The 17270-nt window shown below is 37.7% G+C and overlaps 1 protein-coding gene across 2 annotated transcripts in view; it reads left to right on the top strand.

Annotated features, from left to right (window-relative positions):
* Pcsk5 (proprotein convertase subtilisin/kexin type 5) overlaps positions 1–17270 on the top strand; it is a gene marked incomplete at its 5' end in the record, with an annotated part of 418607 nt that overhangs the window by 105954 nt on the left and 295383 nt on the right.

The raw sequence follows: 17270 nt of genomic DNA, 5'->3' as shown, positions 1-17270 counted from the left end.
TATTATTTTAGTACTTATTACAAGTAACTTTATATACACTTTAGTTCTTTTTTCTTTATTTAGGCATCTATTTTTAGTTTGGTATGTTTAAATTACAACATTTGACTCATACCTGTGTACTAGCTTATTGTATTTTTCTCTTTTCTCCTTCGATTTTAAATTCATTATTGTTTATCTAGTTTCATTAGAATGTGTGATTACTCTTCTCTTACCATGGCTCTTGCCTTTGTTTTAATCTTAGCTTTACAGTTAAAATGTAACTGATGTTCACCATCAGTTCTTTGGCTGTGAAGCACATCCTGTCCTACTGGAGGCTCCCCAGCCATAGACGAGTACTGATCTGTGGTCTGCTACCCCTGGGCTGCACAGCAGGGGGTGAGCGGACTGCAAGCAAGCTGAGTTTCATCAGTACTTACAGCCATTCCCCATCTCTCCACCTCTGATTCTCATAGCGATGCAAAACCTACTGCCAGCCTTGCATGGGAGGGAGCTAGGTTGGCTTATGAAACTCATCATTTCTGATGATCTGAGATGTAGCTGGGGTGGTGATGCTAGTCTGGGGAGTGTAATTATTATGTATTGCAAACATTTTAAAAGAAACCTAAAAGAAAATTTCCTATCACCCCCTTTTCCCTTCCATGGAAAAATTATCTTCCCCAAAACTAGTCCCCAGTGCCAAAAAGGGTGGGGACTGCTGCGTCACTGGATTACTTAGAAGGGCCTAACAGTGCAGTACTTCCTATGTTCTTAATTATATAAAATGTTTTTCTGACGCCTCCGGTGTTTGAAGGGTCGTTTCATTTTTTTGTTTGTTTCTTTTTCACCTTGAAAGTAACTTTTCTAAAAATCTGGAATGCAAGGGATATTTTTCCTGAAAGGGTGCTATTAAAAATTAGACCCAAATGCTGGCATATTGAATCTTCTTTGCCCATTTCCTTTATTAGTTACTTTTTCTTGGGTACTTTCACTTTGTGCAAATTTGCTTTTTTTGGTCTTTCTTATATTTATGCATTTGCTCAGTGCACCTTGTGATTTTTTTCAGTTGGATCAGTTCTCTCCTAGGCACTTGGTAATTTAGTATTTATTTCTAAGGTAATATATTCTTTAGTTTATTTCCAGGGTAGAATCAACTCTAGTTTCACACCTTTCTGGATTTTTTCTCTTTTTTTCACTTTTTTATTTTATGGGGAAAAGGTAAAGCAAAATTTCATAACAAAATAATAGGAGAATAACAAGTTAATATTGCATGTTGTTATCTTTAAAGTAATTGCTTATGGTAGAAGATATGGCCATAAAAATGTCTCCGATCAATATTAGCACAAACCTTCCTTTTTAATGAATTAAGAGACATAATATTATAACTGACTTGCATTTTTTCCCTTCTCCCTACTGTCCTTTCCCCTTTCACCCATCCTGGTTCCTTTTTCCTTTTGAAGAATTTCATAGTATCTATTGTACATTTTAGAGCTTATTTACTCTCTCAGTTTCTCACACCAAGGAGACAATACGAAGTTTATACATGTGAGTGATTTATTTCACTCATGAGTATGGTCCCTAGTTGCATCCATTCACCTATTGTTGTGGTTTGTGTCTGCATATTCCCCTAAATCCTCATGCAGTCATGGGGCGGGCTTCTAAATTTATGATTGATTTATGGTCCATTGTTGGAATGATGGATGTGAGTACTATACCTACCCTGGGGTGGGTAGTTTGCATACAGTGTAAGGGAGGGAAAGAGGCTGCTTGCCGCTGCTCCTCTATTTTGCTGATTGCTTTTGTTGTTTTTCTGCCATCATGAATTGTTGCCCTCTGCCAGGTGCCACTATGCCATGGAGCCAGCCAACTATGAACTGAAAGCTCCACAAACTGTGAGCTAAATAAACCTTTCCTTCCTCAATTTTGGGTGTCAGGTATTTTGTCTCAGCAACGAGAGAAAAGTAACCAAGACACCTATAAAAGTCTCAAGTTTGTCCTTCTTTATAACTGAGTAGTACTCCATTGTATAAAAATACCACATCTTTTTTATCCATTCCTCCGTTGATGCATTTCTATCCATGTATGTTTTTAAATTTTCCAATTGATCTGTATTTCCATGTCTGCAGATTCTATTTCACCATATTGCACTGAGGTTTAGCTATTGTGTTATATTTTTTATTGAAAACTTTTGGCAGAATTTTTCTCAGCCACAATATTTTGATTCTCTTTTCATATTTCGCTTTTCTGGGAGCATTGAACAACTATTTTACCTTCTGGTCACCATTAGTTTTTTCAGATGGTTTATTTCTTAAGACCATTGGTAGCAGTTGTGTGTAGAAAAGGGTAAAGTTAGGGTAACTTATTAAGTCCTATAATTTAAGAGAACACTAGTGGTGTGGTATATTATGGTTCATCTGCTTTCATTAGCGTTTTTAGAGGGTGTCAGAAGAGAATAGGTTTGATTTCATAGGATATCTACCTCTTATTTCATTCTGATCTTTTCTAATCAAGTCTTTAAGGGAATTCCCTTCCACATTGCTCCCTCGCCCCTAGAACTGCCTTGCTATATAAATGCTGTCTCTGCCCCTTTGCTCTTTAACTTCTGTGCTGTCTCAGATCTGTTCTCATTAATGTCTCACTGAAGATGGGTCTTTCTCTTTAGGATGGTATTTTATCTGTGTTCTACTAGCACCATTTGTTTCCTCTTTATTTCTATCTGCCTTTCTGCTATGGATGGGTTTCAGGGAATTGATTTGATTAGATTTGGATATTTTTCTCTTTCTTATGTCTAACCTAAAGGTTGGTGTGTTTTCTTTTTCCTAGTTATGATGTTAAAACGTATTTTTAAATTTCCCCTTGTTCTCCACATTGTGTTTTATACCTACTGTGATACCTTGGGTGATGCAGAGTGCAGAGTAAAAGTAAAATATCTGTTAATTGAAATTTTTTTGTTTGTTTGTTTGTTTTTTTTGGTTTTTCTCCGGTACCGGGAACCGAACTCACAACCTTGCGCTTGCCAGGCAGGCGCTTTTGCCGCTGAGCTAAATCCCCAGCCCCTGTTAATTGAAATATTAACTTAGTCACAAACTTGATGATTATAATACATATTATTCCTAATGAGATACTATGATGTAAAAAGAAGTTCATTACAGTTCTATTCCATCTCTATCCAAGTTAGATTAAAAACATTTATTTTTGTAAGTTATATAAACTGATATTATACTTAATAATAGATTTCTTCATGTTTGAATTTTATAATAACCTTTATGTATCTATCTACCTTAAACTTTCTGTCATGTTGTAGAGTAGCTCTATAAAAAAATATAGATTATAGCTAAAGACAGATAGTATATGGAATGTGTGACCATTCAATCTTTATTTGTCAACGTTAGTGGGTAAAGAACCACCTAGCCTATCAGTAGCGCATAGTCCTGGTTGTGCCTGTGTGAATCAAGGAAGTGTGTCTTGAATACTATGGACGGTCCCTTACACATTCCTCTCTGGCTCTGTTCTTTTGCTCTGCTTCCCTGCTGCCATGAACTGAGGAGCCTTCCTCCATCATGTGCTTTTGCTTTGTTATTTCTGCCTTGGAGCCAACAAACAGGGACTGAATGCCCTGAACCATGAGCCAAACTAAAACTCTCTTCCTTTAAATTATGGCATCAGGTATTATGTTCCAGGGATGGAGAAGATGATTAATACAGAACAGTTTCACAAAAGCTAATGAGCTAATGCCCTATTTCATAGAGTGCCTTTCTTCTACCCTATAATTATACCTCATTATTTCCTGCTTAATAATTTGAGGTTTATGTTTGTGTAGTGGAAGTAGTGATCACTTAATTTGAAAGAACATAAGACCCTTCCAGTCCCTACAGGATAAATTATGCATGGTCTAAGGCAGTCATGGGTGGAAGCATATGCATGGTCTAAGGAAGTCATGGGTGGGAGCATGCATATGCTCTTTACCATGGGTGGAAACCAAGTTTTAGCCAAGGGGCACTTACAGATGGAGTTGACACTGAGGGGCTTCTTTCTTTTGTTAAGGGAAGGCTTCTGCAAATTCTTTCTTGGGATGCTGGTGGAGGATATAATATGAGGAGCAGTGGCTGTCTTCTTAAAACCAGGAAGTCTTTTCAGAAGACAAAACGCTAACAGCTAAGCATGGTCTGAATAATGTTCTCAAATTGAAATAATCTACTGTCAGATTTCTCAGGTAGTAAGTTAAGGATTTTTTTGTACTGTAGTGAGTTTCCTTTCCTTGAAGCTCAAAATGTTCCAAACTAATACAAATCTTTTAGTAGATGTTGACTTCAGCAATCTCAAAGTTAAACCCATCCTTTTAAGAAAATTTTATTTTTTGTTTAACTTAAAATTTTTAGGGTGCTGTGATCTATCAATTTAATGTTCGCTGTGCCCTTTCTTCCCTTTTACTGAAAAATAGGGAGTTGCAGATTGAAATGAAAAGGTATGCATTTTTTGCTAGGGCAACTAAACGCCTATTAGTATTACTGAAACTCCTATTCAACATTTTTCTCTACTTTTTTCCACTGTGGAAAGTCAGCAGTGAAAAGCATAATGAGACATAAGGATGATTTGAACCATGATTGTCTGTAATGTCTTTGCACTAGTTAGCTGTGCTTGCTAATTAGAAAGCAAAGACAACAGATGCATGGAAAACTGCCCTAAAATATGTATGTGGGCCTGGTGAGGGCAGCTGTGGGAAGCTGCTACCCTAGTGTTGAATTTAATTGTGTTAACATTATTCCTTTCATTAGTGAGTGGAATAAAATGTGGCTTGGGTTATTGAAGCAATGTTCCCTTTTACCTGGCAAATGCCACTATCAGAGTTGGGAATTACCTTGGAGAAAGCTTAATGTTCTCAACCAGTAGGCAAAGACATGCTACTAAGGTTAGATATTTACTTTTCTGGAATTGTTATTATTTTTCTCTAACACAAGAAATTCTGTTGACTGCTATTAATGCAGTTGCTTGGTTAGAGTCTTGAAAGGCTTTGACTTTTTATTAATAAGGAAAACTTTTGCAACTATGCTTGATAGTGTAGGGTAAAAATGAGTTTGCTTTCTGCTCATTATGCTCCAGTGTCTGGAGAGAATCTCACCGAGTTGAAGAAGCATTTTTTCTCTGTAGGTACTTTTACTAGTGGCTAATCAATCCTAGATGGAATCTTTCATCTTTTCGGAAACCTCTGCCCTGTGCCACCATAGAAGTCCTGGACATATTATTGGCCTGTCCAAGCAAGATGTTTTATCTTCTTTGCAAACAACTTTGTAGATTTTATACTGCCTTACATCTTTACGCAGACTATGAAAGCAAAGATGTCAGACAAATTCAGACAATTACTTTCACTCAGTCTAGAAGGAATAATATTGAAGCAGTCTTTTTAGTGGAGTTGATTTTGCTGATGGTCAGAGGTTGAGATTTTTTTTGCTTTGCCCTCTGAGTAGTTTTATTTTTCTATGGATACATCACAATAATAGCAGATACCACACTCTTTGTTCTTGTGGGGGTTTTTTTCTTGGTCTTAATAAATTTCCTGTTTGTAAATTTTTATTTGAAATGTGAAAATGTTTTTTGTTTTCTTTTTAAATTTTAAATGATAATAGGTCTGGAACCTCAATTTTGCTCTAACTTGCCCTTCCAAGGGTGGGGTTTATTGCCTGGTACCCATAAAAGCCACTGTTCAAAATGAAGTTTCTGTGAATAGTGAGTGAAAGTCAGCTCAATAATAGCAAAACTGTGAAGAGCTCAGGATGTAAATTCAATAACTCATTTTTCTTAATAATACTCCAGTTCTTCCTTTGGAATTTCTTTTATAATTATTACCATGATCTCTAATTACATTGTTTACTTGGCTACTTATTTATTACCAATATACCCCTATTTGAAAATAGAGTTTGTGAATGCAAGAGCATGGATTTTTCATTCCCTGATATAGACACATCATTAAGTATTGATTGGAAAAATACAACACCCACATAAACACACACAAGTGTATAAATAAATGTTTTGACAGTTAATAGATGTAGAATAACTGCACAGCAACTGCCATTCCTCTAGCTGTTAGGAGATAGATTACTACACAGTAAAATCGTTCAACTTAATGATTTCTCAAGTTTATGATGGTCCACACAATATGAATTTGGTAGAAATTGTACTTGTAATTTTGGATTTTGATCTTTTCTTAGATAGTGGTATTCGCTACTATGCCATCTCACAATGCAGTGGGTCTCAAATCATAAACAACCAATACTCTACAGAGAGTTGTGCTGTGCTGAGCTCTGATGTTTAGTAGATTAAGTGTATTAAATGTATTTTAAATGTATAATGTTTTCAACTTATGTAGGGTAGCTGGCAAAACCCCATTGTAAGTCGAGGAGCATCCATATATCCTTCTCTAGGACTTGCAATTAACTTGCCCGTTAAAAACACACATTAACTAAACCCTACAGTAAATTTGACAGTTCTCCCTCCAGGTGGCCATGTGCATGAAAAAGCCGTATTAACTTCCATGTCAGTCAAGCCTTCTAGTGCGGTTAGCCCCAGCGACATCAGTCTACAACCTCAAGGTCAGCCCCAAGTGAGAGCCACACAGCGTTATGTATTCAACCCATAGAGTTGAGAGTGATACCAGTAAAGCCTTGTTCCTAGTCAGTAAGTCCTAAAGTAAGTGCTTTGAGCAGTGCAAAAACAGGAAAAAGTTGAACAGATAAATTTCAACTATTGGGCATAACAAATTACTCTCCTTTTCTGAGCAATACGCTGCTATTTTAGGCCACTGAATGCATGCTATACATTTTCTTTGATTATATGAAAACAAAGACTAGTTGTATCTAAAGGATTTATCTGACTCAGGAAAAAAAGTTATAGGTGTCAGGGGAGCTATTGTGTTGGAAAGAAAGCAAAGTTGAATTCAGATTTTGTTTGCAACTAATTATTGCTCATGTGGGCTTTGACTGCCCTCCCCCTTCTGATATGATTGCTTGATGTAGTTGAAGAATAAGAATGTTGAGATATTGACAGTATTATTCCCTATTTTTACAGCTTCTGTTTCACAGCTGTTACAGATTTCTTGTAGAAATAAATACATTTGTGGCAACAGCTTATTAAAGGGCATGGTAAGAACACCTCAGGACCTCCAGAATATTCAGCAAGTTGAGTCAGTAATCTCATAGGATGAAAGAGAAGGAAAGTAAACAACAAAGCAAAATACAAAAAAAGCCTCACATTTTCTTTATTTTTATGTATAATTCTAATGTAATAACTCCTTTGTGTCTTGTAAAGTTCTCTACTTGAGTTCTTTTTTATGATATAAAAATTGGGGAGCATTATTAATGGTCGCTAAGAAAGTCCTGTTCCTCTATATGTTGAGTTTAAACAGGTTAAGATTGTATTCTCTTAGGAAATTTGAAATCTTTTTTATTCTTGAAAAAGATGACAGGAACATCACTGGAATATGTACAGCTTCGTTGTTGGGTACATCTGATTTTCTCTTGTTTTCTCTTCTCTTTGAGTTCTCTTCTTTCCTCTATGTGTCGTGTGTCTGACATGGCTTAGACTAAAGGTATCTCTAAGAGTACCTACTCTATTAGACTCTATTAGTTTGAAGGGCTGATGTAATGAAGTTAAAGTAGCTTTTACTGTTCAGAAGTTATACAGAGTCCTAGAGAGATGAGCAGCTCTCAATAGGAATTTAGAAGAAATGGAAATGTAAACCTGTGTGCCTTTAATTGTCTTCATTCTTGGTCTAGACAGACGGATAGACAGACGGCCACCCACCCATCCATCCCCGTAACAGAGAATGATCACATTGTCAAAACCTGACTGTAGAATGATTGGAGGTTTTGTAGAATGGTGTATAGGTATACTCCTATTCTTTATTATTTGTTCAACTGAAAAATGAGTTAACTGTCTCTGCCATTATGTTCCATTAAGATTGCTGTCATTTATGAATATAAATGAAGAACAATGATATATTAATAAAACTGCACTCAAATATTTTCAAATGGTATTCAAATCACCCTCCTAAATTTTTTAAATGTCTCTGACATGAGGAAAAATTTGGTTTCCATTGTGTTTTTCTTTTACGGCTCTGAAAAAGTAAAAGTAGTGCAACAATTGAGTTCTAAAGCCAGTTGGTTGTACTTGTCCAAACCATATTGCATTCTACTCATTTCAGAGAAAGGAAAAAGTCCTCCATTCTGTTAGCACCATCTGAGCCCTGGGTGAGTAAAGGGCACCCAGGAGTTGCTAAGCAGATGTGTACAGAGAGGAAAAAGAAGCTGAAGAGTTTTATGCAAGCAAAATTGTATAAACATTCCCAACAAACAAATTACATTTTGGAAAAAAATGAGCATTTCTTCTTGCTAATGTTCTCATAATTATTAAATAATGCAACTCTATTCTTTTTAAAATTCATTTTCATGAGCTCTAGCATAGGAATTGTTCTTTGGCTTATAGGCACTTAAAGAAAACATTTTAATTGAGATCATGCTTAAGCAAGCACAATTTACTAATTTACTAATTGGACTATCTGGGGAAGAGAATAGTATATTTTTAAAAATCTGGCTCTGGATTTTGATTCATAGTCAACAAGGAAGAAAGTCATTGATAAAACTAAGTTCCTCTTCAACTCATAAATAAATAGAATTTGCTACATGACCTAGAATGGAGGATAATATTCAGATTGAGTCTTTTACTACAAATCAGAAAAGAGTTGAGAAATGTTCACTTCCATCATACCCTTTGTTGTTCCAAGGAAAACAGACTTCTTTATCCCTGGCCTCTTCTGCCAAAAAACATTTCTCACCAGGCCTAGGGGGGCAATAATTTACCTACCACTATCTCCTATTTCTAGTTTCCTTCTGCTAGGACTGTTTAAAAATTCTTACTGGCACATTAGAGCAATCAGCACCCCCAAACAAATGTCTTCTTCTCTTCTTATGTAATTCTCTATAAGAGTTTTCTTTTGTCTCTGCTTATTTCCGTTTTTTCATGCATTATTTCATCAGCAAAGCTGAATAAGCAGTGCCCTATTATGAGGCAATATGTGTACCTTTTCTATTATCTGCATTACAAATATGTCAGTTATCCTGTTCTGTATTTTATCTCAGTCTCCACTTCTGCTTTTGTGCTTAATATTCTCTCTGTATCATTCAGAGTTCTCTAAAGAAACAGAGTAGACACATCCACACACACATGCATGTGCGCACGCGCGTGCACGCACACACACACACACACACACACAGAGTGGGAGGGAATTACTATGAGGGATTTGTTTCTGTGATTACAGAGACTGAGAAGGTTCACTGTCTGTGGTCTGTAAGGTGGAGCCCAAGAACAGGAAGCCAGTGGTGCACTTCCACTCCCAGCCTGCAAGGCCTGGGAACCATGGGAGCCAATGTTGTAAGTCCTAGTCTAAGTCTGAAGGCCTAAGAATCAAGAAATGATGTCCAAGCACAGGAAGAAATAGATATCCTAGCTCAAGCACAAAGCAAATTAAATTCACCCTTCCTCTGACTTTTTGTTATATTTGGGCCCTCAGTGGACTGGGTAATGCCCCCCCTCATGGGTAAAGGCAGACTTCTTTACTTAGTCTATTCAAATGGCTATCTCTTCTGTGAAAGATACACTGGTAAGTAATATTTACAACTTTTGAGGGGTCTCTTAAACCAATCAAGTGGATACATAAAATTAACCATTGTACCCTTTAAGTAAAGACCGATTGATGACTTATTGAGCATTCTTACTATGAACCCTCCAGAGTCCAAAGATGTATGATACAGGGTCCATTACAAGTGGCTTGTCCTTTCACTGGAAAGATAAAACACATGTGTAATCAGGTTGTGCTATGATGAGTATTGGATGAGCGAAAAGAAACGCATGGGCCTCCCATGAAAGGACCATTCTGCCGGTGCACAGGAATCTGAGAATTTGCCTTAGAGTTGTATGTGACACCTCTGACTGTGTCCTCAAGGCCCTTCCTCCTCACTTGTGCAGCCAGCTCTTCTCAGATGAACTGTGTCAACCCAATGCATGGTGTTCTCCTGCTTTTCTAGATTGGTCCACTTCCCTCAAGCTGATAACCTCACTTTATACTAATTAGCTGTATAATAAACCCTTTGTACCTCTCCAGCTCATCTTTTTCCATTTTTCTCATCACTCACCTCACCTCTCGTAACCTGCATCCTCCAGCAGTACTGAATGTTTTCAGCTTCACTAACATTCCAGTCTCTCGCTGATTATTCCATGACTTTGCCAGGGTGGAACACCCTCTTCATCCCCCACTTGCCTTTTAGTGAGTCAGATCATATTCAGGGGCTTAGTTTCACTGCCGTTTCTCACAGGCACTTCCGCCATCCCACATTGCCCCTGACAGGGTTCCACATCTCCACAGTACCTGACAACTCCTATAATAACATTAGCATGTGTTTCTGGAATTACTCATTTGTCTGTAACATAGACTAGAGTTCAAGGAGTTGAGGATAGGGACAGTGTATGGCCAGCATAGGGACCTGCATTTGGTAAATCAGAAGGAGAAATGACAATAGAGAAAGAGGCAGTAGTTTCATGCCCAGATTTTTAAAACTTGCTTCCATTTTTGGACCTGAGGCATTAGAGAATTATGTAAACCTGGCAGGTGCACAAAACAATCATATAAAAGGTCAGTTTGGTTTTAGTGCCATAGAAATGCCCTCTAGATTTTAAGAGATGCTGATTCTCTTCAGCATCAAGGCCAGGTAATATAGTGAAAACCTGTTCTCCAATATGAGCGTACAGATATTCCTTAGAAAGATGGAAGTGTAGGTTTGTTGGTTTGTTTTGTTAAGTGCATTTAAGAATGAGAATTTCTAACTCAAGATGGGTCAGTTATGGAAACATTCAAAGAAGATCACACAACATACAAATGAGAAATGTGCACTTAACTAAATCTTGTTATCATTCAGCCATCCTTTTGCAGCTCTAGTTTGTCTCTTAATCCCCAACATAGTTTAATTAAAGAGCTGGATTTATTCAGTTTTCCTTTACATAGGTATATCTGTATACCACAACCTTCTCACATCCACTTTCTGATATTTCCTTGGTGTTATGTGGGACACCCTTCATATTATGTTAATTTGAGAAGTGATTCTTTGTCACGTTGTATGGTAGTGGATGGAAACCACGGTTGTAGCAGAATTGGAACACTAGGATAAACATATGGAGTAAAACAGAATGATTACACGGGGACGGAATGTTCTAGTAACATCCCAAAAGGCAATTGGACTTGTTCTCTGTGTGTGCACCCTAATCCCTGTCTCCATTTTCAGGCCTAGACCTAAGATGCCAAATAGGAAATATTCAGGTCAACCCAACTATCAAATTTGCCTAACCTGACTCTCAAACAAGGAAAAACTCATCATCTGATTTTTTGACATACTCTTATCTCTCCTTTTTCTTTTATAAACTAAGCTTTTCTTTCCTATGCTTTTAGGGACACTGAAGACTCCTGTGAAGGAGCATCACAACAGTGTGATGATAATAGCAGCAACCATTCATGTATACTTTACCTTCTGTGACCTGTATGGCTGTTCTCTGTGCTCATACTACAGATGTGGTTCTAAGAATTTAGGTAACTTAACAAAATTTTCTAGCTAGAAAGAAGCAGAGGTGGAATTCTAACTTCCCCGGCCTGCTTGCCTTTAGCTTGTGTCCTAGGCTGCTAAACTGAATTTGGTGTTGATGAAACATACTGGGCTCCCTTAGAATTTCTAGATAACTCACACGTTGAATAAGTGTCTGATCTATTTTGGTTAGAGGCATGTTTATGACTTGAAATCATTGAACTGGCCTAGTAGCAAACATCTTAAAATGTAACTGAGCATAATTTAGATTTTCAAGAACTTGTAGAGACGGCTATATTTTTGGAAGAGACATAGGCTGACTACTTCAGACAGGATTAGGCAGCCGGGAGAGAAAAAGGTTAAAGAAAATCTTCTGCAAATAAATACAAGAGGAAATAAAACTATTATCTGAAAAGGCAAAGGGTTACTAAGCTTAGGTACTTCCCAGTAGTCCCCAAGCCCTGAGAAGCAGATGTGTAAGTGGATTCAAAGAAGGAGATAAGGTGTGATAAGGAGTGGTGATAAGGAGTTCCACTTCATCAGAAATGGAGCAGGATAAAAAAGATGGCCTGCTTCTAGGGATACACCGGACCCATCTTCTAACAACTCATGAAACCTTCTTTCTTATTGCATTTTCAGGCATTTTGTGATTGTGGTACTTTGAAACTGCCCATATGTGAATATTTACACCACGGAAATGGATGCACATTACAAATAGGGCTTTTTATAGAAGACTTGATTTACTAGCTCATCATTGGCAATTTAATAAAGACATAAGTTTCCTGTTACTGAAAGTATCCAAATAGAAACTTGGTGTTTCCTAAAAGATGTGTTGCAATAAATGGAATAAGAAAAAATTAGCTCTTTAAGGTCTTGTCTAACTAAGTTCCACTTTATCACTTGACTTCACTGATCACAGTGCTAAGGCCAGTGTGATTTCTATTATTTGATCACTGGAGCAGTTTTCTTTAACAACCACTCCTTACCTGCTCCCTTTCCCCTTATTTGCATGTGTTTGACCCCGCCTTCTGCTCTTTCTGTTTCAGTTTTTAACTGAGGAGTTCCATACCCTTATGCTGTGGGGTGAGACTGCTTGGGTTTGCATCCTAATTCCACTCTTGACCAGCTGCTTAAACTGGACGATTACCTAGGCTGATCAAGTCTCATTTTCTTTACCTGTTAAAAGTGTGTGAAAAAAGTGCCTCACTCAAATGGTTGTTTTAAGTCTTACATGATGCTATGCACGTATAATGATTAGTACAATGTTTGGCCATGATTAAGAGCTTAGTAGATGTTAGTTATATTTCTGCCTAAGGGAATATCATTTCAATTTTCTTGATTTATCTCAACTCTTAGGCTCCACATTTTAAGAATTTCAAATATACATGAAGATGTTATTATATTGACTAGATATGTTCCTTAATTTGTCTCTAGAACAGAGTTTTGTGCATTAAATTCTATTTTTTAACTAACATGTACTCAGAGATGCAGTCTTATAATCCATTGTATTAATAATAATAAACAACATGTTTTCAATGTTAGCAGATTATTGATAGCATATATATGGTAGTCTAAAAGCTAGGAATGTAGCTTAATGGTAGATCAGTTGCTTAGTGTGTGCAAGGTCCTGGCTTCCATTCCTAGAACCACAAAAAAGGATGGGGGTGTTCGTGGGGGTTTGTAGGCCTTCCATGGGAGACCCTCAGAACTTAGAGAAGCTAAAAAAGAATGACGTTACATTTCCTCCTGCCCTAAATCCAAAGAAAATGATGGCAAGAACATACCAAAGGTGTTTATTCTGGGTATAAGCTATCTTTGTTGATCAAACACTGTCATGTGTTCATGAAGATACAAGAGTTGTGGACATACCCATAGTGGTGTATAAGCAGAATAACTCAGTCTTGGCATGCAAAAGGCCATTTCTTGAACTCACAGAATAATCCCTTTAAAATTGTATTCCTAAAAGGGTTAACAACTTTTATGGATAAGAAAGCGGGAGACCTTGGTGCTAATCATTGTTTCTGCAAGATATTTTCCATTTTTTGCATCCAGTGTTCTTTCTAAACAGTCATCCGTGCAGACTTCAGTGTGATACAGCACATTACTTGAACTGAAGGTGCATTTGCTGTACATATTTACTATAAGTTGCAAATTTATTTATGTTGCATGTATTGTGCACATATGTAGTCTTCTTCAGCTTCAATATGCTGGACATTTCTAACTAGCCCCTGTGGCAGGTACAATTGCAGATGTTCATCTCTAGTCATAGGTCTCCTCCATGCAGTCAGCTCTGACTGAGGGAATCATAGTCAGTAAGTGTTCCTTTTGCCTCTGGATGCTGCTATAACATAGATTCCTGGCAAGTAAATAGGGCCCCATTAAAAGTCTCTTATAATCAGGCAGTTAAGGAAATAATGAACTCACTCACCTTCAGTCGGTATTGAGTGACGTCAATATTTTCCAGTCTTTACTCTCTGAATGTCTTAGATATGTGAAGCAACTCTATGAGAAACACATTTGAAAGCCTAGAGCACATCAGAAGTGCTAAAAATGTAAGGTTCATGTTGAGGACTTAGAGTTCTGATTTAAATGTTCTCTGACCTATTATTCATTTGCAAGAAATACTCTAGGCTTTGATTAAATTTTTTCCCTTTGACATTTTGGCTACCTGCTATATTGTAAATGAATGCATCATTTTCTATTTCCTCTCTACCTTCCACTAATGCCATGGTGGTGGATATAAAATTGAAATAAAGAAAGCAAGCAAGCAAAAGAAAAAAAAAAGTAGTACTAGAATATTTAATGGTAAAGTCAGATTCAACAAAAGAAGAGGTGGAAAAAAGAACACTAGTTGCTCCACTTTTAGCACACATGTTTTCCATACACGGCTGGTTTTCTTCAATTTTCATGATTACAATTTCAGGCAGCACCCTCCATTCCAGGACAGTTATCCCATCTGTGGGTTACCCATTTCCTGTGTGTTTCCTTCCCCCGCCCACCCCTTGGCCACTCTAACATCGCTCCGTGTCACAATCGATACCGCAGGTGGTCGGAGCAGGTTTTCAAAAGAAAATGAAACGGAAACCTGTCAAAGCTGCTTTGTGTTAAATTAAAATATTTGGTGAGGAAAGGCCTACACTCTTGGCCAGAATGAGACTCCTAAAAAAAAAAAAAAAAAGTAGGTATTTCGGAAATCTGCAGTATTTTATTTTTTCATTATTATTTCCGTTAACCAAGAATTAGCTGGCCGCTATCTCTGAAGAGGCCAGAGCAGGAAGCGTACTAGCAGTTTTGAATTTGGAATTGAAGTTGAAAGTATACACTCATTTCTGGCGTGAATCAACCTAATGCTTCTGAAGTCCTAGGTGAGATTTAATTTAAATCAGTCAAAGAAACAAAACTCACACCTGAGATTCAACAGTAATTAGATATGAGCCAACAACAGCTCGGCAGAATTCAGTAAGGAGTTGAATTGTATAGGACAAATTGATGTGTGTGTGTGTGTGTGTGTGTGTGTGTGTGTGTGTTCCTAAGGTGAGGGAAGGGGAAAAGGCAAGTGAGGAGAAGAAGGTTTTGGGGGAGGATCTAAATCCAGAGTTGGGCTTGGAAAGTGAGGATGAAGGTAAAATAGGATTGGATTAGCACAGCAGAGTACTATTGTGTGTAAGGACAGGGCCTCAAGTGTCAGGAACAAGTCTGGAGGTGAGAAAAACGTTCAGATGTTTACAAAATACAGATAAGCCTTTATCGTCTATGAAATTGACATCTCTCATGAATGAGCGGTGTATTCTTAGAAAGGATCCTTGAAACTATCCCAATGCATTTGTAACGCTCAACAAAGAACAGCGCTACTTAGCAAATAAATTCATGAGCAAACGCATGTCAAGGGGCATTGGAGGGCTCCATCAGTGGTTAGCATTTGATTTGAAGGATGAGGTATGGGAAGAAAGAAGCGCGCATTGAGGGTGTACTTGGGATGAAAGACGAATCATAGCGGACAAAGACCTGCGTGATTTGACTTTGTGTCTCTTTCTAGTTTGCTGCCTTCCACGCCATTCTTTCTCAGTAAGCTTATATCCACATGAAAGTCTTCACATTGGCTGCACCCCCTGCATGACATTTATCCTTGGCTCCTGAGTGTATCCGTGCTTTTCCATTGGTTGTGTCCCATTTCTCATTTCACTTTTTCAGAGATCAGGGTCTTTTTCTGACTATCCCACCTAACCCAGTGTACTCAGACCCCTCACCATTCACCATCATCTCACCGTTTTAACAACTTTAAAACCCAATGAGCTCTCTGAATGGATTTGTTTGTTCTTTTTCTGTGCCCCCCCTTTAGTACCAGAGCCTCAGGGCCTTGTTCATAGCCATACCCATCATGCAGTAGGCGCTCAATAAAGGATGTGTTACAGGAATCAATGACAGTGGGGTCTCCATTATGCTTAGAGAAGAGAAAGCTTGAATTCTTTCCATTCTCTAAAAGCTGAACTGTTTGCTACAGAGCACGAGGGAAGGAGTGAATGGTGAAAGGCCTGGGGCAGCTGGTGTTGCTATGGCATTATGGAGCAGCCCCTGGCTTTCTCGTTGTTTCTCTTCCCCAGTCCTAAGAACCTGGAAAACAGCACCACTCAGAGGGACATTGCAAAGAGATGACTTTAAAGAAACAATTGTGTGGGTTGGGCAAATGAAAGTAAATTACATCAGGAAAAGCTGCTGGTTTAATTCCTTCTTCAGTATGTTTGCATGTTGTAGCCATGGTGGAATGAGATTTCTAAACATGATGAACCCAGGGTCTATGTTTTACAGCTCTGCCTTGAAGCCCTCACCCACTTTTTCCTGGGTAGGGACCTTTCTTTTCACTATTCTTTTTCTTCTCAAAGCAGCACGGAATGAGTCTACCTATAAATGATGGTAAAGTAGACATTGTTAATTTAGTGAAGAAGTCCTGAGAACCTGTTCTTTTCTTCTCATTCCTGGGTTCTTCACAGAAGCTTATCCCTAGCTAACTGTACCAGTTATTCAAGTTAGTTGTAGTTGTCACTCCAGGGTGCCTGGTAAGATGTTATAAAGTGCCCATTCTGTAGTTACCTGGTTTGCATTTATAAATGAAGCACTACAATGAGTATTTAAGTCTCACTAATACATGCTAACAACAAAATGATGTATCACTAGTCTGCTGTTGAGATATCTCTTATTTTTGTTTTTTCCAAAGGATTCATTGTATCAGAGCAAGTCACAGCTGGTGGCAGGTTTCCATGGACTTGCTTTCCTTGTCTTCTCCTCCTGTCTTCTGTGTGTACCATGCTGGGGATTCCGGCTTTCCTCTACCATCAGTCTGCGCAGCTGCTGTTAAGACATTGCCTTTGCAGGAGATTCTCTTTATTTTAAAATTTCCTTTTATTTTAAAGAGAATAAAAACAATAAAAATGATACAGAATTTCAAAACAAGATGGTAGGTAATTAACAGTGGTTATTATATTGCATATTATCTTCAGCGTAATTGCTCAGATTACCAGATACAGGCATGTAAGCTTGATCAAACAAAAATAGTACTAACTGTTACTTTCAATGAGCTAATAGAAATTAGTAGTACAATTATCTTAGCATGTGTGTGTGGGTGTGTGTGTATTTCCTTCTTTTCTCCTTTCTTTTATCATCTCACTTTTCAGTAAT

This window comes from Chinchilla lanigera, unplaced genomic scaffold, assembly GCF_000276665.1.
Source record: "Chinchilla lanigera isolate Chin_1 unplaced genomic scaffold, ChiLan1.0 scaffold00111, whole genome shotgun sequence".
Lineage (NCBI taxonomy): Eukaryota > Metazoa > Chordata > Mammalia > Rodentia > Chinchillidae > Chinchilla > Chinchilla lanigera.
The sequence above is the reverse complement of the archived record's forward strand: the minus strand, read 5'-3'. Positions and strand labels throughout refer to the sequence as shown.